This window comes from Pseudorca crassidens, chromosome X, assembly GCF_039906515.1.
Source record: "Pseudorca crassidens isolate mPseCra1 chromosome X, mPseCra1.hap1, whole genome shotgun sequence".
In the NCBI taxonomy this organism is placed as follows: Eukaryota; Metazoa; Chordata; class Mammalia; order Artiodactyla; family Delphinidae; genus Pseudorca; species Pseudorca crassidens.
Window position 1 is genome coordinate 36,583,168 of NC_090317.1, and position 24,801 is coordinate 36,607,968.

General features: G+C 42.5%; 1 protein-coding gene across 2 annotated transcripts in view; it reads right to left on the reverse strand.

Annotated features, from left to right (window-relative positions):
* Window positions 1-24,801, reverse strand: part of PAK3 (p21 (RAC1) activated kinase 3) — a 283,577-nt gene that overhangs the window by 229,027 nt on the left and 29,749 nt on the right. For both annotated transcript variants that reach the window (XM_067723280.1, XM_067723277.1), the window contains exon 2: window positions 6,290-6,384. The gene's annotated coding sequence lies outside the window, so the exon portion shown is untranslated. The remainder of the gene's footprint in view (window positions 1-6,289; window positions 6,385-24,801) is intronic.

Genomic DNA, 24,801 nt, shown 5'->3' on the forward strand with positions numbered 1-24,801 from the left:
AACCATGGAAGGTATTTTCCAAGGGAAGTATCACCATAAGCAGGGTTAAGCAGCAAAGCCAGACTACCAAATGTACCCAAAGCGGAGCACTGCCACTGCCACAGAGCCCGGTGCACAGGTGTTGTAGGGGCGGGGGAAGAGGAAAATGAGATAAGGCTGGGGAGGCAGGCAAAGGCTGGGTTCTGCCAGGCCTTGATGGCCCAGGAAGAAAGTCGGATTTTACTCTAAGTGTGATGGGAAGCCACTGGAGGCTGTCAAGCCAAGGCATGATACTATCTGATTTACATTTTTTAAAAGAGCACATTGATTCTATAATAGAGAACCATGTAGAGCGTGAGTCTGTCATGAGACAGATCTGGGCTTGAATCTCAACTCTCTCCCTTCATAGCTTGAATCTCTTCTGTTCAAGAGAAACAATAATAATATTAGGAGGATGGGATTAACAGATACACACTACTATATATAAAGTAGGTAACCAACAAGGACCTACTGTACAGCACAGGGAACTATACTTAATATCTTGTAGTAACATATAAGTGAAAAGAATCTGAAAAAGAATGTATATGTATAACTGAATCACTGTGCTGTACACCTGAAACTAACATGACATTGTAAATCAACTACACTTCAATTAAAAAAAATAGTAGTCACGTCACAGGGCTGCAGTGAGGAGTACAACAGACAATGTATGTAAAGTACTTAGCCCAGCGTCTGGCCCGTAGTAGGTGCTCAGTATGTGTCAGCTGCAGTAATTATTACTAATAGTAGAAGTAGTAGTAGTGGTCACTGTTGTTATTGTATTTATTATTATAGTAACAACTTTGAGAAAACACACAGGATGTGGTCCAGATCAAGTATTAAGTCAATGTGGATTGAAATAAACGTTTTGGACTCCTAAGACCTGACATGACGGTGGAGTCTTTGGGGGCCAGGTGAGGAGATGGAAAAGGTCCATCTGGGGGTGCTGCCAATTAACTATGTGGGCTTCCCTGTCCTTTCTTCCCAGCCCAGGACATGCTCTGCCCCTGGCTGTGTCCCAGCATAGGACTGTGTCTGGGCATAGAGTGAGATGACAGGGAAGGCATGGAAAAAGAAGCATTCTTTCCTCACTATTTGTGTCAATTCCCAGAGTCCCAAAGGGTTCATTCATTCAAAAGTGCCCCTTATGCACCAGCCCGGCGCTGGGCCATGCCATCTTTCCAGCAACAGCTGAGTCACAGGCACCATGGGGAAGCCCCACTGGGCCAGCCCATCACCTTACACTGTGGGGATTACGCAGTGCAGCTGCTGGGAGGAGCCAGGTCCAAGGCTTCCGGTGGCTGCATGGCCATGGGCTTCTCCTTGGACTCTGGTTTAGCTGTTCCTTGGCCTGAGCTACAGGAGGTTATTAATCACCCTCCAGCCAGCAGGGGCAGACTGGGTCAGCAGTGTGTCCCGTGTCTCACATGTGCCCTGTGCCGCAGACAGACCACACCCGGAGAATGGCGATGACACAGAGGGCTTTCTCTTTTGGCGTGCTCCTGAGCTTTGCGGTCTTGTCTGGCCGCGCTCAGTTCTTACAGTTCCAAAGCCTGTCTGCTCCCTGGAACGGATGACCGCAGAGACACAGCGTGCCCTCTTGGCAAAGAGAGTTGTGTCATGCAACGCATGCCTAAGCTGTCTGGCCCTGGGGTAAGCTTGGTGTGCCAGGCGTGTGGCAGGAGTGACTGGAACTCAAGCCAGGGTGCTACTCAACTCACCTGCCACTTTATCCTGCTACTACTTCTTACTCAACTCTTTGACCTTTACTTCCATTGATTCCTTCAATCATTTGATCATTCACCTATTCAACAACATTTTTTAAAATGTATCTTATTGAAGTATAGCTGATTTACAATATTGCATTAGTTTCTGGTGTATAGCAAAGTGACTCAGTTATACATATATATATATTCTTTTTCATATTCTGTTCTATTATGGTTTATTACAGGATATTGAATATAGTTCCCTGTGCTATACAGTAGGACCTTGTTGTTTATCCATCCTATATATAATAGTTTGCATCTGCTAAACCCAGACTCCCAATCCATCCCTCCCCCACCCCCTCCCCCTTGACAACCACAAGTCTCTGCTCGATGTCTCAACAACATTCATCGAACGCCGACTCTGTGCTAGGCACCGTGGGAGGTGATGGGGATGAAAGAAACAAAATCCCTGCCCTCAAGGAGCTTACATTCTAATGTGGGAGACTGGATCATTCGCATTAGAATATTATTTCTCCCATCCAAAACATTAATAAAATCCTCTCTCAACTCTAATCCTCCCTCCAGATACTGCTACTACCCTATTGCTGCCCTCCTCTACATGTTACAAAATCCCACGGTCTTTCTTCGTCCTCCTCTTCCTTGAACTCTCTGCAGTGTTTGACATAGTGACCACTCTCTCTTCCTTGAATGCCTTTCTTCCCTTGGCTTCCAGGAAACCACATTCTATTGGTTTTCTTCCTTTTACTCTGGCTGCTTCTTCTCAGGTCCAATTTCTTTTGCTCTTCAACTCAACCTCTAGACTTTGGAATGCTTTAGGTCTCAGTCCTTGGACCTCTTCTCTTTTCTACCTGAATTTACTCTTGAGGTGATTTCGTCCAATCTCATAGCTCCCAAAGTCCTATCTCTAGCACCAACCTCTCCTATGAACTCCAGATTTATATTTCCACTTCTCTACTTAACATCCCCAGTTGAATGTCTAAAAACAGGTGCTTCAAAATTGTCAACTTCAAAACTAAGCCCTTGATATTTTCCCCTCAAACCTACTCTTCCCGTAGTCTTTCCCATCTCAGTAAAATGGCAACTCCATTCTTCTAGACGTTCAGGCCAAAAACCATGGTGTTGTCCTTGACTATGCACTGCCTCGGGCCCAACACAGTCAGCAAATCCTGTGTACTCTAACTCTCAAGGTACGTAGAGATTTTGACCATTGTCTCTCATATCACTACCATTGCTACCACCCTTCTCCAAGCCACCATCATCTCTCACCTGGGTTATTGCAGCAGCTTCCTAGCTGGTTCTGCTGCTCCCGCCTTTTTGCCCCTTCAGTTTATTCTCAACATGGCAGATAGAGTGAGCCTATTAAAATCTAAGTCCGATTATGTTACCTCTCTGCTAGAAATTCTTCAGTGATTACGTGCCACTTTTTACTCAGAGTAAAAGCCAAAGTTCTTACAATAACATTTAAGTTTCCACATTATCTGTCCTCCATTACTTTTCTGAATTTATCTCCTACCACTCTGCCCCTTGTTCTCAACTCTCCAGCCACACTGGCCCCCTTGTGTTTCTCAAACACACCAGGTCTGGTCCAGCCTCAGGGCCTTTGCACTTACTTTTTCTCTGCCTTGAATGCTCTATCTCCAAATAGCTGCATATCTAGATCTCTCATTTCCTTCATATCTTTACTCAAGATTCTCCTTTCTAGGCCACTCTATCTAAAACTTCTCTCTCTCCCCTCTAAAAAAAAATCTCCATTTTATGCTTTATTTTTCTCCTTAGCACTTATCCTTATCTAACATACCATATGTCTTAGTCTGCTCAGGCTGCCCTAACAAAATACCATACATTGGGCGGCTTAAACAACAGAAATGTACTTCTCACCGTTCTGGAGGCTGGGAAGTCCAAGATCAAGGTGACAGCAAGGTAGGTTTCATTCTAAGGCCTCTTCTCTTGCCTGGTAGGTGGCTGTTATGTGCTCACAGGACCTCTCCTCATGTGTGTGTGGGAGAGGGAATGGGATGGGGGACAGAGTAAGTTCTCCAGCGTCTCTTTTTACAAGGAAACTAATCTCATGAGACCAGGGCCCTACCCTCATGACCTCATCTAACCCTAATTGCCTCCTAAAGCCCCATCTCTAAATATCATCCAATTGGAGGTTAGGGCTTCAGTATATGAAATTTGGGGGTCACAAACACAAACATTCAGTCCACAGCTATATATATACATATGTGTGTGTGTATACACATATATACATATATATCTTATTGTTTATCTTCCGTATTAGAATGGAAGTTACCTAAAGGTTAGGATTTGTGTTTATGGTGTTCATTGTTTTAATCCCTGTATTTCGAGTCATGCTGGGCACATGGTAGGGGCTCAATAAATATTTATTGAATAAATGAATGGAATAAGCATAATAATTACAGCTTGTGATAAGTACTAAGGAGAAAATAGACAAGCTGATAGATTAGAACAGCAGCTGTCAACCTTGGCTTCACATTAAAATCACCAGAGGAACATTTAAAGTATAGATAACCTGGGACTCATCCATAGAGGTTCTGATTTCCTTGGTCTAGAAGGAGTCTGGCCACGTTTTTAATGTTCTCTGAGTGACTTCTAATGTGAAATGAGGGCTGAGAACCAATGAGTTTGAGATTAACATGGGGGACATGAACCAACGGGAACCTACTTGAGATAGGATACACAGGAAAGACCTCAATGAATGATACCATTCTGAAATGGTATCATTAAATGGAAACCTGAAGGGCAGAAGGAAGCATGGGAAAGTTGGGGCATGGGTGGGATTCAATTCCTGGTGGCGAGCAGAATGAGAATGAAGGCACTGAAGCAGGAATGAGCTGCGTGTGTTCTCACAACAGAAGGCCGGTGTGGGTGGTGCAGAGTGGGCAAGGGGAAGAGTGAAACAAGATGAGTTTGGAGAGATATGCAGGGGCCAGATTATGCAGGGCCTTGTAGACCATGGGAAGCAAACTGGATTTTGTACTACGTGAGATGAGAGCCAGTGAAGGGTTTTGAGGAGGGGAATGATGTGATCTGATTTACTATTGTCTAAATATTGCTCTTGCTGCAGTGTGGAGGGCATGAGTGAAAGTAGGGAAACAACTTAGGAGGCCACTGTGGTAGTCTAAGAGAGACTTCATGGTGGCCTAAACTAAGTTGGCACTTGATGTCCCTTTCCATTTAGACAGCAGAAGCCTGAGAGCGACATGTAAATGTATTCTGCTCAGATAAACACACACTCAAGGCCATTGTTTTCTGGAAACCTTCCCAAAGCTACGATTCCATAGATTGCTAATACTGTGACCAGTGGCTCAGTTGTTGGAATATGTATGCCATGCCCTGCCCAACAGACAAGGCCCCGTTGATTAGTTAATGGGAAAGATGCTTTCTAACAAGAACACAATACAGCGATAAAGAGATTTAAAATATTATGGCAACATTTATTCATCTAAATTTTAGAGAGCTCACTAATCCCCAGCAATGGGTCTTTTATGCTTTCTAGTTGGTGGCGGCGGCAGGGGGGTGGGGAGAAAAAAAGAGAGAGAATGAGAGAGAGAACTCCGCTCTCAAGGGAGCTTATAAATTAGAGGAGGCGATCAAGACATGAACACAAATAGAAGTCACACAAGTTATAATGAGGTAGGTATCCAAAGGGGGATATAAATACAATCAATTATTGCTGTCATTTATTTAACACTCAGTTTATGCGGAGCACTGTGTTGGATGTTTTACATATGTTCTCATTTAATCTTCCTAACTCTATGGAATAGGTAATATGGTCACCCATGATGATAATAGCAGCTAACATTTATTAAGTGCAAGGAAAGTTCACCACGCAACACTGTTTACAACAGCAAAAGTGTGCCGATGATCTAAATATCCTTCCATACGGGACTGACGAGTTAAGTTAGGAAACATCCCCAGAAAAGAACACTATGGTGTTAAAAAGGATGAAGTAAAACTATACATTCTGACAAGGAAAGATGTTTCCAAAAGACTGTAAGTGAAAACAGCAGGTCACACAACATTCTCTCTAGCATGATTTGATTTGAATCATAGATCTGTGTTTAGGAATGCACAAAACCATTAACCACAGTTATCTGGTAGGTTGTCAGCACAAATAATTACAGAGGAACTTTCACTTTCTAATTTATATGCTTTTGCATGCTGTTGACCTTTACAATTATATTACTTTTGTAATTGGAAAAAAAAGTACAGTAGTTTCCATTTTACAAAACAAAACGAGCCATCTTAGATCATCCTTCATCCATCCTGTCTTTTGTAACTACAACATATCTTGGGTTCAGCAGTGCATCTGAAATTGTCTCCTGTAACTTTCTATGAATGAGCTGAGATAAGGCAGCAACATATTAACCAGGTTATATAGCACAAGTGAAATGGATTAGCAATTGATCAAAGAATTTTACACAAAGCGTAGGTGGCAACCAGCAGAAAAGTCACCAGAGAAAGGCCACAGGCTTTTCCACTTTTACTAATTACTTAGATGACACAGAAAATGTACTTACAAGTCTGGAGATGACCCAAAGCCGGCAGGGATATCAAATATGTTGAAGAACAAAACTGAGATTCAAAATGAGCTCAGATGGGCTGGAGTACTGGGCTAAAATTAAAAAAAATAATAAAGTGAAATTTATAAGATAAAGAAAAAAATCCTCAAAAACTTAAGTCTATTTTGTAAGACCAAAATAAGGGAAGCATAGCTCAGCATCAGGTCACATAAAAACAAACAATTCAAAAAAGATCTAGGGGTTCGATTTGAGCCAACAGTTTAACATAGCTAAATTATTTAGCTGCTAAAAACAGAGCACAAATTTAGGTTGAATTAATTAAAGTAAGGTTTCTAATAATTCAAAAAGAGTCATGTACCACAATGTTCATTGCAGCTCTATGTACAATAGCCAGGTCAATGGAAGCAACCTAAGTGTCCATCGACAGATGAATTGATAAAGAAGATGTGGCACATATATACAATGGAATATTACTCAGCCATAAAAAGGAACGTAATTGAGTTATTTGTAGTGAGGTGGATGGACCTAGAGTCTGTCATACAGAGTGAAGTAAGTCAGAAAGAGAAAACAAATACTGTATGCTAACACATATATATGGAATCTAAAAAAAAAAATGGATGTGAAGAACCTAGGGGTAGGACAGGAATAAAGACGCAGATGTAGAGAATGGACTTGAGGACACGGGGAGGGGGAAGGGTAAGCTGGGACGAAGTGAGAGAGTGGCATGGACATATATACACTACCAAATGTAAAATAGATAGCTAGTGGGAAGCAGCCACATAGCACAGGGAGATCAGCTCGGTGCCTTGTGACCACCTAGAAGGGTGGGATAGGGAGGGTGGGAGGGAGACGCAAAAGGGAGGAGATAGGGGGATGTATGTATATGTATAGCTGATTCACTTTGTGATACAGCAGAAACTAACACACCTTTGTAAAGCAATTATACTCCAATAAAGATGTTAAAAAAAAGTAAGGTTTTTCGATTCCAGAATATAATTGTCACACTGCAATCTCTGCTGTTTTCTCCTGGAGTCTCCTGTTCCATCCTGTGCAGCACACTTTAAGAGGACCACTGAGAAAGTGGAACACCTCCAGAGGAGGGTCTCGAAATTGACACAGGGGCTGGAAACCACCCCATAACAGGAGTGGCTCTAGAAGGGACCAGAGACATGGGGCCTACAAAAGAGAGGCATCCAGGGATATAGAGGCTTCCCACCTGCTTTCAAATCTCAAAAATGTTTTCCTATGGAAGGTATGCATTTATTCTGGGTTGCTTGGGTGACAGAATTAGGACTACTGCCACCCAGTGGTAGCAAGGAGGCAGATTTTCAGTAAACCTGTCAAAAAGGCTTTCTGATCTTGAAAGGGTCCTGCAGGAGGCTGAGCAGGCTGGTGAGACAGTGTTATTTTAAGCCAAGGCTGGATGAACAGATGCCCAGTGGCAGAATCACATTAACCTGGTCCCTTTCAGCTCTAAGAGATTACATCTTTCTCCTATTCTCCACGTCCTCCTCTGGACCAATGAGCCCTCTCCCTGCGGTCTACAGAGTGGTAAGGACAGCTGGGCAGGAACTACTGGGGCTGCCCCCTCTTGCTTATTGTTGTCCAAGGCCTATGTGGGCAAAACCCACTGCTTATTTTATACTTTTATTTTGTTTTCCTATCCCCCTCTATTGGGCTATAAGTACCCTAAAAGCAGGGATCATGCATGTCCTGTTTCTGGCTGAATCTCAGCCCCTGGAATATCAGTAACATATAGTAGGTGCTCACTAAATATTTAATGAAATGACCACTGCATCCCAAAATCCGTGCCATTTTCTGCAGTCTTGATTTTCTCAACAAAAGACATTTCAGATTTAAGAACCAGATCTCAAAATAATAGCCAGCAGTTGTATCTTAGTAGTAAGATTTAGGGTGATTTTGTTTCTGCTTCTCAATTTCCCCAATTTTTTGTTATGCAGCCATGTTACATTAATGATTACCTGGCCATAGTCATTGTAATAGCTCACATCTATTGAGTGCTTTCCATGTACCAGGCACTGCGATAAGCACTTTACTTGGATTAATTCATTTAATCCTCATAATAGTCCTTTTCAGTTGGCGCTAGTATTATTATTATTATTATTGTTTCAGTTGGCACTAGTATTATTCACATTTTAAAGACCAGGGAACTGAGAAACAGGGAGGTGATATGCCTTGCCCAAGGTAACACAACTAATATCAGGCAGACTTCAAAGCCCATGTTATTAACCCCTGACATCAATATAAGATGAAACATGATGATGATAATGACAACTAACATTTCTTTAGTACTAATCATATATCAGGCCCTGCGCTAAATGTTTCAAACACATCACCTCCTTCAATGCTCAGGACAGCGATCGCATGAGGTGGGAACTATTATTATGACCTACTGTACAGTACTAGGCCCTCCTGTAATGTAATCAAACACGCCCACTGCCCCATTTGGACTCTGCTTTGATTTCATAAGAAGCGCGCTTTGTTGGATTTTCTCTTCTGCGTTCCAGCCAAGTGGAGAAGCGATCATCTGCTAGTCACTACTTGAACCCTCCACGCCGTGGAGATTAGGCCTCCAACACACATAATGTCAGCCCTTACCCGTGCTGTTGTCCCTTCCTAGAATGTCTTTCTTCTTCCCTCTGCCAACGCAATCCTACCGATTTCTTTTTCCAAATGCAGCTCAAATGCAACTCCCTCCAGGAATCCTTCAGTGATCAGCCCTTTCCACCACAATCTCTCTTGTTACACAGTCTGTACATTTCATTCAGCCTGGTCATCTCTGGCTTTGCAGTGCTGACTCTCTTTCCACTCACATATGTCCCTTTTTCTGAGTTAGACTAGAGCTCATGGAGGCAGCTAGGCCTTGAGTTCCTTGGTCTATTAGCTGGCCCATAGTAGGTGCTCAATAAATATTTTGCTGATTTCAAAATGATACTATACCCTCACAGTTGTAAAATGTTCTCTTTTCAAATAGCTTTCATACATATCATCTCACTTTTGCCTCATAGCAGCCCAGAGAGGCAAGATCTTATTTTTCTCATTTTTACAGGTAAGTAAATTGAAGGCCAGGGAGGTTAAGTAAGTTGTCTCAGGTCACACATCTGAGAATTCAGCCCAGGCCTCTGGACTTGAAGCCCCAGATCCTTTACCCTAGACCACACCGATTCTACTGGAAGGTACCGCTGGCTGGGCGCAATGCTAATAACGTTCCTATAAAGGCCTTGTCTTCATTCTATCACTGGAGCAAAAGCAATAAAGAGCGCCAAGAGGCAATGTCGACTGTTGAGGTTGGGAAGGCAGGTAAATTCACACACTGTGGAGTGAGAAGTGCCTGGTATTTAGCAGACTATGTTACATCCCCCGCGAGAAGGGCACTCGGGACTGAACGGAACGTTGTCCTCTACACAGGCCAGAGTGGCTCAACCCTCAGCAGAAGCAACACAGAAATCAGAAGATTTTACATAAATATTCAGATGTCCAAGCTCTCTAGAAAAATCAGACGATCTAGCAACATTTAAAAAGTGGAAGACCTCACATAAAATTCAATTTCCAATCTTTCAAGAAAAAAAGATCTGGACGCATGGGGTTATTTTTTCATCTGTTTATTACTTACAATATAGTATGTTATGTTTTGATAAGTACCACAGAGAAAATATAAAGGAGACAGGGAGTTCTGAAGTAGTAGGGGTAGGGGGATCCTGCAAGGCCTACAGTTTACAGAAGGTGATCTGAGAAAGCCTCACTGCCGAGGTAAGCTATTCCCAGGACCATACTGGCCTGGAGTCCAGGAGTAGCTGCTCCCTTTAGGTGGGGCACATGGGAGAAAGGTTTAGGGGGTACCAATACCCTCAACATACCAAGTGGGGAGTAAAAAGACACTGATGTTGGTCCCTGTGAATTGAAACAGAGTTTTAAGTCTATTACTTGATTTCACAAAAGTAACAAAAGAGTTTCAAATGGTCAAGTAAGTATCAAAGTCTGAAAGAAGGAGCAGAACAAACTGTGTTTACAAAGAGTTCACTAACCAATAGCAACTAAACACCCCAATTCACTCAGATGCATTTTCTGTCTAATGGGGGTCAATGCAATTAGCCTGATACCTATAGCAATACCCCTACCTTGCCCTTACATCTCAGGCCAGGGCCATTACACAGTATTAGAACTCATTCTAATTAGAGAGCAACCAACTCTGTCAACCCAAGCATAGCATGGGAGAGACGGGGAGAGGAGAAATGGGTCCTGCTCCATTCTCTGGTTGGCCATTTCTTGTCTGGGCTGGGACTTGACAGATAATTTCTCTGGATACTAGTATCTCCAAATGGAAGATAGTATCCTCTAGTGTATTTCCAACATTTTGGACCATGATCTAAAGTAAGAAATACATTTGTCATTCATATAGCACACATTACGGAAATATATATTATATATGTGTGTGTGTGTATATATGTATACAACAAACATGTCCTGAAGCAATCCTTACCCTTACTGTGTGCAGTGCACACTGTTATTTCCTAGTCCATTCCTTTTTTTTAAATCCTGGTCACTACCCACTAAATTGATTTTCTGAGTGGGTAATAATTGGCAGCTTGAAAAATACTACTCTAGACCAATGGAGTTTTTGTTAAATACATACTCTTGTGCTCCATTCCAAACCTACAGAAGCAGAACTTCTCCAGGGTGAGGCCCAGGAATCTATATTTTTTACCAAGGACTAGCCATGCACTGGCATTAAGGAATCACATTTCTCCTCAGGACACAGAAGCAAATAACATCAGTAACAGTCATTATTATCAAACACCTACTTCATGCCAGTGCTGCTGGCATAAGAGCTTTCCATTCATTGACTCACCTAAATCCTCCCAACAACCCCACTTTATAGATGAGAATACTGAGGCTCAGAGAGCCTTTGAAAGACACAGATAGAGAGGTTAAGAAAGTGGTGGGGCTCTGATTCATGTGGGATCTGTTCCCACTCTTACTGACCCCTCCCACCCTCTCCCCTCTGTAGTTCCAGAGACCTTGGATCTGTCCTAGGTGTTCTATACCAAGATGGTCCAACCATCAGAGGCAAGGAGCAGACATAAAACAACAACAAAAATAGGTTGCACTTATACTGAGTTTTTACTGTTTCCAAAACATATGTGTGTTTATTTTCTCCACAGTTAAGCCTTTCAGATATCCTGTGAGGCAGAAGAGGCAGTTAAAAAAAAACAGAGACCCAAAGACGGGAAGGGACTTACCCAAGGTCTCACAGCAAGTTCAGAGCTAAGCTGTCCACTCTGACTTCCCCAGGTAGGGTCTACGATTGCACCTGGGCTGGCTTTCTCCAGAGTTCCCAGCTCCACTTCGTTTCAAGTCTGTCTCCCTTTAAGGCAGAAGAGGAAGAAGAGCTGGTACTTTCTGCCTCCCTCCCTACAGGATTTACCATCAACTTCTGAAATGAGCACACTCTGTATACACACTGCCTGAGGGACGGTTGCCCTGAACCTCCTCCACAGGGCTGTACTTAGGGCTGGCTGCATTTCTATTTTTGCTGTGCAATTTGGAAAAAGAAAAAAAAAAAGCTCTGCACTGTGCTTCAAAGAAAAAGGAAAAATAATGGATTCCATGATGAAAGGCAAAGGCACCATCCCTCCCACAGAGGTTAAATGCCACCAGCCACTAGCAGAGCAGTGTTTGGAAGTCTCTGCCGAGCAAAATGCTGTGAGCCCACGGAACACCTAGGTGGTGGATTGGACCAATCTTTGTGATGGCAGAAAGAGGTTGGAGGGATGAATGACCCCCATTTAGCTTCCTTGGCTGAGGTCCTCCCTCTGTATAGAACATCCCCTCTGTTTCTGCCACAGAGAGGGGTGTTGTTTGCAATGTGTATATATTTATGTGACAAATGACTAGCTATTTATCAAACACTAACATTTTTCTTCACCCCTTCCCCTTCACAATGCAGTTTGTTCTGTCTCTCCCCTTAAGAGCTTCCAAAGATCATCTACCCCCCGCCCCGCCACACATGCTTAGTGAAAATAAAAGCAAGCCATCCTTCTCGGCCTCGGTCTCCCCATCTATAAAGTCAATGAGTTGAACCAAATGGCTTGTTAGGTCCTTTCTCTAGTTCTAGTATTCTGATAAAATATGTGGGGAACCCCCTCCCGTATAGCCCACAGATTTGCGATACAGGCTATGAGCAGGGAGGGGCAAACTGATGTCAAATTGTGTTTTAAACAGTTGTCTTTTGTTAAAGAGGGTCCAAAAACGTGGGATAAAGAAAAAAGAAACATTTCTGTTATGCCCATGAGCAGGCTAACATCCTTAATGATGAGAATCACTCCGCTTTTTCTGTCCCTTGCTTTATTTTTTTTTATTCTCTTTATACGTGGTCAGGCTGCAAAGCCTACCATGTCAGTTGCCTCTTCCCCACGTGTCAATTTCTCTTCTCATGTGAAGGTTCCGGGTGCAGTCTAGCCCTGTAATAGCTGAGGTTTCAGCCGTGGAGAGCTTCAAACTAACGCCATTATCACCTCAGTGGAAGCGCTCCACTTGATGTCAGAAAAATTGGAAGAGGTGTTAAATTTGCTTTGTGACTGCAACTCCCTTTTAGTTGGGTGAGGCTGGCTTAGGATTTGATGGTTTTATAGATTTCAATATCAAGAAAGGAGAAAAGATCTCAGCTTTTTAATTTATATTGTCAATCACCGAAGTGGCTCCTTGCCCACGGGGACACTAACTAGATCTGCACTTGCTGCTGCTTTGCCAACACGGCACGTGACCCTCTCCCACCTGCTTCCCGGGGCTGGGTTCAAGACGATGAGACTGCACCAGGGAAACACTCCCAGGGCATTTCAAGAAAGAAACCAGAGGAAATTAGAGGATTCTCACCCTTCCACAGTACAGCAGAGAAACTCCATTCAAACTGCCTGCATTTGAATCAAGTGACTGAATCTCCTGGGTCTGCTCATCGCCAAATGGGAATAATACTAATAATACCTCAGAAGGTTACTGCTGAGAGTAAATGAGTAAAGTGCCTAAAGCAATGCCCCACCACGTGCTAATGCCTCAATAACTGCCGGTTATGCTGACTATTATTATTCCTTCTGGCCAAACCGGTCTTTCAGCTTTCTGATGCTTAAACAGCTTGCATTTTCCGGCCATCTCATTTCACCAGAGGATCTGAAAGTACACTAGTGATGGGGCTGAGTCGAGGTTCATCTTAGAGCCATTCGGGTGGGTCGAAGTTGGCCCATTTTCCTGTTCCTGTCCTGTTATTTATTCACTCAGCAAATATTTATTGATCACCTATTACAAGCTCTGTACTAGGTGATGACATAATACTGAATAAGATAAAGTCCTTGCTTCATAGGGTTAGCACTCTAGAAGGGGGCAGGGGGGGCATGGTACAGGGATGAGCTTGCATGATCCGGGGTCCTAAAGCCAGGATGCCTGGGGCACGGGAGAGGGTGGTATGAGATGAGGCTGCAGACGAAGGCAGGGGCCAGATCATTAGAGCCTTACAGGCCAGGCAAGGAGTTTTGTCTTCATCCTAAGAACATTGGGAAATAAATGGCAGGGTTTTTAAAAATTTATTTATTTTATTTTATTTATTTTTGGCTGCGTTGGGTCTTCGTTGCTATGCGTGGGTTTTCTCTAGTTGCGATGCGCAGGCTTCTCATTGCGGTGGCTTCTCTTGTTGCGGAGCACGGGCTCTAGGCGCGCGGGCTTCAGTAGTTGTGGCACGTGGGCTCAGTAGTTGTGGCTTGCAGGCTCTAGAGCACAGGCTCAGTAGTTGTGGCGCACGGGCTTAGTTGCTCCGCGGCATGTGGGATCTTCCCGGACCAGGGCTTGAACCCGTGTCCCCTGTAGTGGCAGGCGGATTCTTAACTACTCTGCCACCAGGGAAGCCCTAAATGGAAGGTTTTAAGCAAAGGATCAATGTACTCAAATGTTTGTTTCAGTTCTTGCTGACGGCTGTACGGCTTTGAGATCATTGGGGGGCAGGGCTGCCACTCTCTGATACAGTGTCTTTGTGTGGGTTACAAAAAAGACACCCCTTCTTCAAGTTAAAAGCACAAAAATTAGGCTACAACCTAAACCACTATAAGTTCTGCCCAAGGGAGTTTACCAGAGTCCCGGCAGGCAGCAGCCTTGGCTGTGTGCACCCACATTCTTCTTACTTATGCATTTCTTGTCCCTAGAAAAATGTACCATCAACAGCACTTTGCACCCCACTGTTCCACTGCCTCCCCCCCGCAAGATGAGGCAACTGTGGGTGGGAGGGATGGGGCTTTAGAATGTGAGAGCAATGGGTGTTGAGTGAGAGAAGTGAACTCAGGGGACACCCAGGGCTTGGGCAGGACAGAGCCCACTTGTGCCACCAAATGTGTGTGTGCGTGTGCGTGCGCACGTGCGTGCACGCATGTGTGCTCTCCGGAGTCTGTACAAGACCATGTGTACTGGTATAGGTTTATGTAGGAACAGGCTCTCTTCCTCTGCTCTCAGACTTAAAGCCAAGAAGCCCAGAATGTCTGCACCCATCTGTACCCTCTTATGTAAGTTAGTAAGCGTCTACGATAAAAATGGCACATCCAGAGCTATGGTGCCCTTGTGCAGTACACAACCTGAACATCCATGCACGAAAGCACTTTGCATTGAGTTGAAGCAAGTAGACCAGTTGGGGGGCTGCAGGAGTGGACCAGGAGAGAGATGATGGTGGCCCACACTAGGTAAGAGCTGAGGAGGTAGTGAGAGGTGGGCAAATTCAGGATGTATTTTGAAGGCAGGTCAGCAGATTAGCTGATGGCTAGTACTCGATGGAAGAGGCAACAAGAGGAATTCAGGATAATGACTAGGAGTCTGACTTAAGCAACTGGGTAACTGTAGTGCCATTTACTACATGGGACTGACAAGAAGAGGAACATCGTAGGAGAAAAATCACAAGTCCTGCTTTGGGCAGTTTGCATTGACTCCGGCTGCCCACCTAAGAAGCTGATCTATCAGTTTCTGTACCTTAAGCTCCTTCCCACTGAACCTGGTAATCCCTGCTCCTTATCTATGGCTCAGCATGTTTCTTTTTGTGCCTCCTTTGGCCTGAGATGAAATAATGATTTCAGTTTGTTCCTACCAGTTTCTCAAGATTCCTCATTTATTGACAGGCTCCTGGTCCCTCTCAATCAGTATATCTCTCTCTCTCCCTCTCTCGTGCATGCACGCACACGCACACACACACACTCACACTTACCATTTCCCAATGTCCCTTTTTCTGAGATTGCTCTTTGTCAAAACCCAAAAACCTTCCGCTTTGGGGAGTACACCTTCATTCAAGGACAGGGATTCTCCATCTGCCGCTGCCGAGAAGCCACCCAGAGCTCCACCGCTTCACCCAAACCCCCTCCCCAGGACAGGAAAAAGGTACTTGGAAGATGGAGCAGAGTCAAGTGAGCTGAGAAATGAGCCAAGCACTGAGAAATTCAAGAAAGTAATGCTGACTGGGGGCGTGGGGGGAGGCATTAATCAGGAAATCTTAAGGTCATTGCAATCTCTTTGATTGCATTAACATCTAGTAGAAGAAGACTACAGATCGATTAGTGCTACGGCAGAGGGGAGGGGGAATTAAGCTGCAAGTGTACTGCCCAGAGCTGCATCTTCCATAGAGAGAATTAATGCCAGCAGATGAAGCCAGATCTCCTCATTCCTGGGCCACGCACATTCCCTTAGAACCCACTTCCTCCCTAGACACGTATCAGGCCATCTAGGCACCAGAATACCGTTCATTAAATTGCCCCCTTGTACACTGTGCCCATCCTTCACCCTAGATCATGCTACCCCTTCCCTCCAAACAGCCCTTTCCCGGGATGGCCTAGGGAAGGCTTCTGAAGAATGAATCACACATGGTGATCCAAGTAAGCCTTTGGGGCCTGCCCTTGTTCCAGCCGCTCTGACTCTTACTTCCTAGAGCCCCTTGCACCTTGCTCTTAATTTGCCAGAAGAGGAAAGGAGTCCACCTTTTTCAGTGACAGGTTGTGGACCTGTCTCCCATAAGCAGAAGACGCCATGCTGTGGTAGCTTTGCCTCATTTCAGCCAGCAAACCGTAGCGACCTGAACTGCATGGGCCTTTTAGGAGAAGCCTACTTAATGTGGACAAGCACGAGAAAGGAAATATCAATTGATAACAATTGTTGTGCTGTGCAGCATGTGGGATCTTAGATCCCCGACCAGGGATTGGACCCGTGCCTCCTGCAGTGGAAGCGCAGAGTCTTAACCACTGGACTGCCGGGGAATTCCCTGCAGCTCCTATTTCTCCAGCTCCAACCATGTGCCAAGCACTAGGCTAAGAGCTCTATATAGGTCAGCTCATGTAACCCTCAAAGGAAGGCATGTATGGTGAGTATCACCATTTCATAGCTGGAAAAAAAAAATGAGGCTCAGAGACATGAAGGAACTTGTTTGAGGGCCCACAGCTAGAAGTGAGCAAAGCCAGGATTTTAAACCCACACATGTCTGATGTCAGAGCAAGTACTCATAGCCCGTTGAGTGTGCTGTGCTGGACCCAGAAACATCCCTCTATTTTCAGCCTGTCTTCCCTTCACAACAGATGTATCCAAAACCATTGTGATGACTCCCACATCTCTGGCTCTAGCCTTGACCTCTCTATTCACCGTCAATCTTTTTGTTTCTTTGTTTGTTCTTGTTTTGTTTTGATTTTTGGCCACACCTAACGGCATGCGGGATCTTAGTTCCCTGACCAGGGATCGAACTCGCACGCCCTGCAGTGAAACCATGGAATCTCAACTACTGGACCGCCAGGGAATTCCCTCAGCGTCAATCTTAACCAACTCCTTTCTACTGGATGGTTTCTTTCCACACATGTCCCCTAGTCACTCAAACTTAAGACGCCTAAAACTCGTTTTTTCTCCCAACCAGCTCTCCACCTAGATTTGCCTCTTTCTGTCAGTTTATCCCAATTCCCAGGCTCCTAACTTAAGGACCATCCCCAACTCCTCTCTCTGACCACATCTGGTCAGGCACCAAATTTTGGTGATTTCCCCTCCATCATGTCTCTTGAGTCTATACTTTCTTCCATTTCAAATGCTTCTTACACACCTTTCAACTCAATAAACACACACACACACACACACACACACACACACACACAAAGTTATAATCTCACAGTTCCCATGCATGGGTCCAGTCCTGCTCAGGGTATCTCTGGGCTGAAAAGGTGTCAGCCAGGGTTGTGATTCTCATCTGAAGTTCCATTAATATAAAGTGTAAAAGTGTAGTATAAAGAATTTCCATATACTCTTCACTCAGATTCCTCAAATGTTAACGTTTTCCTACATTTGCTTCGTCCTTTTCTCTCTTTTTTGTACATATTTATATTTACATACACTATTATTTTTTTCTGAACCATTTGAGAGTAAGTTGCAGACATCATGCCCCTTTATCTGTAAATAATTCACTGTATATTTCCTAAAAAAAGAAAATGAGGTTATTCTCTTATATAGCCACAGTATAATGATTAAAATAAGGAAATTAATATTTATATAATACTATCATCTAATCAAAAAACTTCTTTCAAATTTCATCAATTATCCCAGTAACATCCTTTAGACCAAAAACAAATTTTTTTTATCTGATATAGGACTCAAACATGGATCAATCCTTGAATTTAGTTATCATGTCTCTCTAGTACCCATTAACCGGAAACAGTTCCTTGGTCTTTCATGACCATGACATATGTGAAGAATACACTGGACTCTGATATTTTATACATTTTATCTCACAGTAGACAGAAAAGCAGAATTCCATAACTTCCCAACTATGGAATCATAGAATATGGAAGGAAACTTAAAATGAACTACTTATTCATCTAGGTCCCAAGCTGTTTCCATGCACTCCTCACATGGCCATATCATTTACCCAACATTTTTCTTTAAATTAGTTCACTTTTTAAACTTAATTTCTGTGGTAGACAAAGTTCTAAATATGATCCCCAATGACCCTTGCTCTTGTAAAATCCCCTCCCCTGAATGTGGGTGGAGCTATCAATTTGACGAGAAATAATTCCAACGATTATATTACATTATATGGTAGAATGGAGATTACCTGAATGGGCCTAATGACGAGAAATAATTCCAACGATTATATTACATTATATGGTAGAATGGAGATTACCTGAATGGGCCTAATGACGAGAAATAATTCCAACGATTATATTACATTATATGGTAGAATGGAGATTACCCGAATGGGCCTAATCTAATCACATAAACCTTTTAATAGCAGAGTTTTCTCTGGTGAGTAAGCAGAAGAGGAAGTCAGAGAGATTTGAAGCATGAGAAGGATTTGACGTGACAGGTTGCCAGGTCACTGGCTTTGAAGATGGAGGGGGCCATGTAAGAAGGAATGTGGGTAGCCTCTAGGAGCAGAAAGGACACCTGGCTGACAACCAGCAAGGAAATGGGGACTTCAAACATATATCCCCAAGGAACTGAATGCTGCCCAAAACCTGAATGAGCCTGGAAGGAGATTCATCCACAGAACCTCTAGATAAGAGCCCAGTCCAGCTTACATGTTGAACGGCAAACACTGTCAAGTCTACCAGGACTTCTAACCTACAGAACAGAACAAAAATGAAAATACAACAGGCTACGTTGAAAATCCAAAGTGTCAACAGGCTACACAAGAAAAACGATATGACCGTGTCAACTGATGCAGGAGAGCATTTGACAAAATCCAACACCCATTCATGATTTAAAAAAAAAACTCTCAGAAAACTAGGAATAGAGGGGAGCTTCCTTGACTTGATAAAGAACATCTACAAAAACAAAAAATAAACAAGGGAGACCCCCACAGCCAGCAAATTGAACCAAGCAATATCTAAAAGGATTACATACCGTGACCAACTGGGAGTTTTTCCAGGAGTGCAGAGTAGGCTTACCATCCAAAAACCAATTAATATAATTCAGTTGAATTACACTTCAATAGAATAAAGGACAAGAACTACATGTTTATCTTAATAGATACAGAAAAATGCACTTGACAAAATTTAACACCCCTTCATCATAAAACACTCAACAAACTGTGAACAGAAAGGAACTTCCTCAACCTAGTAAAGAGCATCTATGAAAAACCCACAGCTAATGGTGAAAGAGTAAAAGCTTTCCCCCTAAGATTATGAACAAATCAAGGATGTCTGCCCATGCCATTTCCACTCAACATTGTACCGGAGGTTCTAGTCAGGACAATTAGGCAAGAAAATGAAATAAAAGGCCTTCTGAATGGAAAGGAAGAAATAAAACGATAATCACAGATGACATGATCTATATCTAGAAAATCCTAAAGAATCCACTAAAAACCAATTAAAACTAGTAAGTTCAGCAAGGTTGCAAGATACAAAATCAATATACAAAATATAAATTTCACTTCCACACAGGAGCAATAGGTAAACCAAAAATAAAATCAATAAATCAGTTCCATTTACAATAGCACCAAAAATAATAAAATACTTAGGACTGGATTTAACAAAATAAGTACAAAACTTATAATCTATACCATACAAAACATGGTTGAAAGAAATTAAAGAAGACCTAAATAAATGGGATCTAACCCTAAAGAAATGGAAAGACATCCCAAGTTCATGGATTGGAAGATATACATATATATACACACACACACATATATACATACACATATACTTATAGAACAATGGAATAGAGTTGAGTCGAAAAATAAACCCTCACATTTATGACCAAGTGATTTTCGACATGCATGCCATGAGATTTCAATGGGGAAAGAAGTCTTCTCAACAAATGGTACTGGGACAACTGTATATCCACATGCAAAAGAATGAAGTTGAACTCCTACTTCATGCCATATAAAAAATTAACTCAAATGGATCAAAGATGTAAATGTAAGAGCTAAAACTATAAAACTCTTAGAAAAAACATAGATAGATAGATCGATCGATCTTAGCAACCTTGGATCAGGCAATGGTTTCTTAGATATAACACTAAAAGCCCAGGCAACAAAAGAAAAAATATATAAAATGGAAATCATTAAAATTAAAAAATTTGTACTTTAAAGGACACCATCAAGATAGTGAAAAGGCAATCCACAGAATGGGAGAAAATATTTGCAAATCATATATCTCATAAGAGACTTCTATCTAGACTATTTAAAGAACTGTTAGTAATAAAAAGACAACCATGACAGTCAAGAAGTGGAAACAACACAAATGTCCATCAACTGATGAATGAATAAACAAAATGTGCTATGTGCAACAATGGCATATTATTTAGCAATAAAAATAAATGAAGTACTGATACATGCTACGACATGGATGAACCTTGAAGAAATTATGCTAAGTGACAGAAGCCAGTCTCAAAGACCACATACTGTACGATTCCATTTATATGAAATGTGCAAAACAGGCAAATCTATAGAGATAGGATGTAGACTGGTGGTTGCCTTGGCTGGAAGAGATGAGGGATTGGGTGGTGATAGCTAGGGGGTATGTGATTTCTTTTGGGGATAATGAAAATGTTCTAAAATTGATTGTGGCAATAGATGCAAAGTTCCGTGAATGTATAAAAAGCCATCGAATTGTAAACTTTAAATGGGTGAATTGTATGGCATGTGGATTATATCTCAGTAAAGCTGATAAAAATATACAGCCACAGCTAACATCATACATGATGATGAAAGACTGAATGCTTTTGCCTTAAGATTGGGAACAAGGCAAGGATTTCTATTCTCATCACTGGGATTCAACATAGTACTTCCCAGTGCAATAAGGCAAGAAAGGAAATAAAATGCTCACAGATCACAAAGGAAGAAAGAAAACTGTCTCCATTTGCAAATGCCATGATTATCTACATAGAAAACATAAAAGAATCTATAAAAAATGCTCCTTCATCTAATAATGGAGTTTAGTAAGGTCGCAGTATACAATATCATCATACAAAAATCAACTGTGTTTCTATATGCTAATAATGAACATGTGAAAGCTGAAATTAAAAATACAATACCGGAGGGCTTCCCTGGTGGCGCAGTGGTTGAGAGTCCGCCTGCCGATGCAGGGGACACGGGTTCGTGCCCCGGTCTGGGAAGATCCCACATGCCGCGGAGCGGCTGGGCCCGTGAGCCATGGCCGCTGGGCCTGCGCGTCCGGAGCCTGTGCTCCACAACGGGAGAGGCCACAACAGTGAGAGGCCCGCGTACCGCAAAAAAAAAAAAAAAAAAAAAAAAAAATACAATACCGGGCTTCCCTGGTGGCGCAGTGGTTGAGAGTCCGCCTGCCGATGCAGGGGACACGGGTTCGTGCCCTGGTCCGGGAAGATCCCACATGCCGCGGAGCGGCTGGGCCGGTGAGCCATGGCCGCTGACCCTGCGCGTCCGGAGCCTGTGCTCCGCAACGGCAGAGGCCGCGACAGTGAGAGGCCCGCGTACCACAAAGAAAAATAAATAAATAAAATAAAAATACAATGCCATTTACAATCACTCAAAAAAAATTAAGTACTTAGATTTAAATCTAACAAAACCTGTACTTGTATGGACTCGTAAGCTGAAAACTAAAAAAAACAATGATGAAAGAAATCCAAGATCTAAATAAATGGATACATGTACTGTGTTCACAGACTGGGAAACTCCATACAGTGAAAGTGTCAATTCTCTCAAAATTGATATACACGTTTAATGCAATTCTTATCAAAATCCCATCAAGATTTTGGTGGATTTAGGCAATAGTATATTCTACAACATATTTGAAAAGACAAATGACTTAGAATAGGTAAACAATTTTGAAAAAGAAGAATAAAGTGAGAGTAATTGCTTTACCCAATATTAAGGCTTACTATGTAACTTCAGTAATCAAAGAGAGCATCGTTATTGGCAGAAGGATAGACACAGAGATCAATGGAACAGAATAGAAAACCCAGAAATAGACCCACACAAATATGCCCAGCTGATTTTTGACAAAGATGCAAAAACAATTCAATGGAAGAAAGATAGCCTTGTCAACAAATGATAATGGAGTAATTTGACATCCACAGGCCAAAAAAGGAAATGAACCTTGACCTAAACCTCACATCTTATACAAAAATTGACTCAAAATAGGTCATAGACTGTATAGTTTTACAACTATCCACAGTTTATAGAAGACTTCTGAAAGAAAACGTAGGAGAAAATCTTAGGGACCCAGGGCTTGGTGAGGAGTTCTTAGGCATGACACCAGAAGCACAATCCGTAAAAGAAAATCAATAAATTGGACCTCATAAAAATTAAAACACTGCTCCGTGAGAGACTTTGTTAAAAGAGTGAAAAGACAAGTCAAATACCGAGAGAAAATATTTTCAAACCATGTATCTGACAAAAGCCCAGTATCGAGAATATATAAAGAACTCTCAATACTCAACAGTAAAAAACACAAAATTCGATTAGAAAATGGGCACAAGACATGACAAGACATTTAACTGAGGAGGATATTTTGATAGCAAATAAGCACATGAAAAGTTGTTCAACATCATTAGCCACTAGGAAAATGCAAATTTAAAAGATACCACTACACACCTGTGAGACCGGCAAAACTAAAAATTTAGTGGCAACATCAAATGTTGGCAAGGATACAGAGAAACCGGATCACTCATCTATTATTCATGTTGGCAGATTCTTATAAGACTAAACCTGCACTTACCTTATGACCTAGCAACCACACTCCTAGGTATTTATCCTAGAGATGAAAACTTCTGTCTACACAAAAACCTGTACACAATTGTTCATACCAGCTTTACTTATAATAGCCAAAAACTGGAAACAGCAAAAATGTCCTTCAAAAAGGTGAGTGACGAAACAAACTCTGATGTATCCATTTCATGAAATACTACTCTGCATTAAAAAGGAATGAATTATTAATATATGCAACAACCTGGATGGGTCTCTGGGGCATAATGCTGAGTAAAAAAGTCAATTTCAAAAGGTTATATATTGTATTATTCCATTTATATAACATATTCGAAATGACAAAACTACAGAGATGGAGAATAGATTAGTAGTTGCTAGGGGTTAGCAACGGCTGGAGGAGGAAAGTGGGTATAACTAGTTAGAGGTAGCAGGAGGGAGATCTTTGCTGTCATGGAGTGACTTTGTATCTTAATTGTGGTGCTGGATACATAAAACCACACAAGAGATAAACTGACATAGAACTATACACACACATTGTGTCACAGTCTATTTCCTGGCTTAATATTGTATGGTGGTTGTGTATGTTACCCTTGTGGGAAACTGGGTGAAAGGTACACAGGACCCCTCTGTAACATCTTTATAACTTCCTGTGAATCTATAATTATTTAAAAATTAAAAGTCTAAAAAACTATGGCCTGTGCCATATGCATTGTTTTTCAATATAGTGATTTTTTCTTTTTTTTTTTTTTTAACTTGGTCGTGCCACATGGCTTGTGGGCTCTTAGTTCCCCAACCAGGGATCAAACCTGGGGCCACGGCACTGAAAGCACCAAATTCTAACCACTGGACCGCCAGGGAATTCCCTAGGCATTTTTTTTTTAAGTTGCTGGGGGCGGGGACTCCCCTGGTGGTCCAGTGGTTGACTCTGCACTTCCAGTGCAGGGCACGTGGGTTCGATCCCTGGTCAGGGAACTAAGATCCCACACGTTGTGCAGCACGGCCAAAAGAAAAAAAAAAATTGTGGAGAGATATTTGTATAAATATCTAGATTTCTATTTTCTCTTGAAAAGTCCTAAGACATAGAAACCCTGGCCATGCTTTCCACTGCTCTTTTATGTGGGAATTACTCTCTCCAGCCATCACCCAGGTCCTGGTAGTTGTTTATGCTACGGCCTGGCCCCCAAAGGCATTTGAGCTTGTGGCCTCTGGTTATGCCTTTGTCCCCAACCCTCTGCCTGCCTCAACTTTCACCCATTTCTAACACAGCCATGCCCCAAACAGGAACCCTGCATGAGAAGCCTCCAGTTTAGGAAAGATACCTCTAGGCCTCACCTTTCTGTTATCAGCTCTGACACACCCCCTCCCTCACTCATTAATCCCCAGTCTGTTGGCTTTGGCACCTGCCCTGTTCCAGTTCTTGCCCCTTACGGCAAGCCTTTAGGATGTTAACTGTACCGCTGGTTTCTTGAACCACAGTCAGGGATACAGGGTGTCCTAAGTAGGCACATCACAGGTCAGGACTCTCCTTCCCTACCTACCTGTCTGGGCAGGAAGATTAGATACTCTTGCAAGTGAGAGCTGAGCATATGCCTGAAAGTTCTCTGAGTCCCTGTTGAGTGGTCTAGCATTCCCTTGCACACAAGGAGCACTTTTTAGCAGCACATACAGGGCACAATCATTGCTCTCGAGGACAAGGTATTCTTGGGGGCAGAATCCATCCCTGACACGAACTATACAGACATATCCTGTCCCACTTTTTTCTCTTCCTTAGAAGTTGTTTTATTCACAAAAGTCATTCATACTCATTTGGAATTCT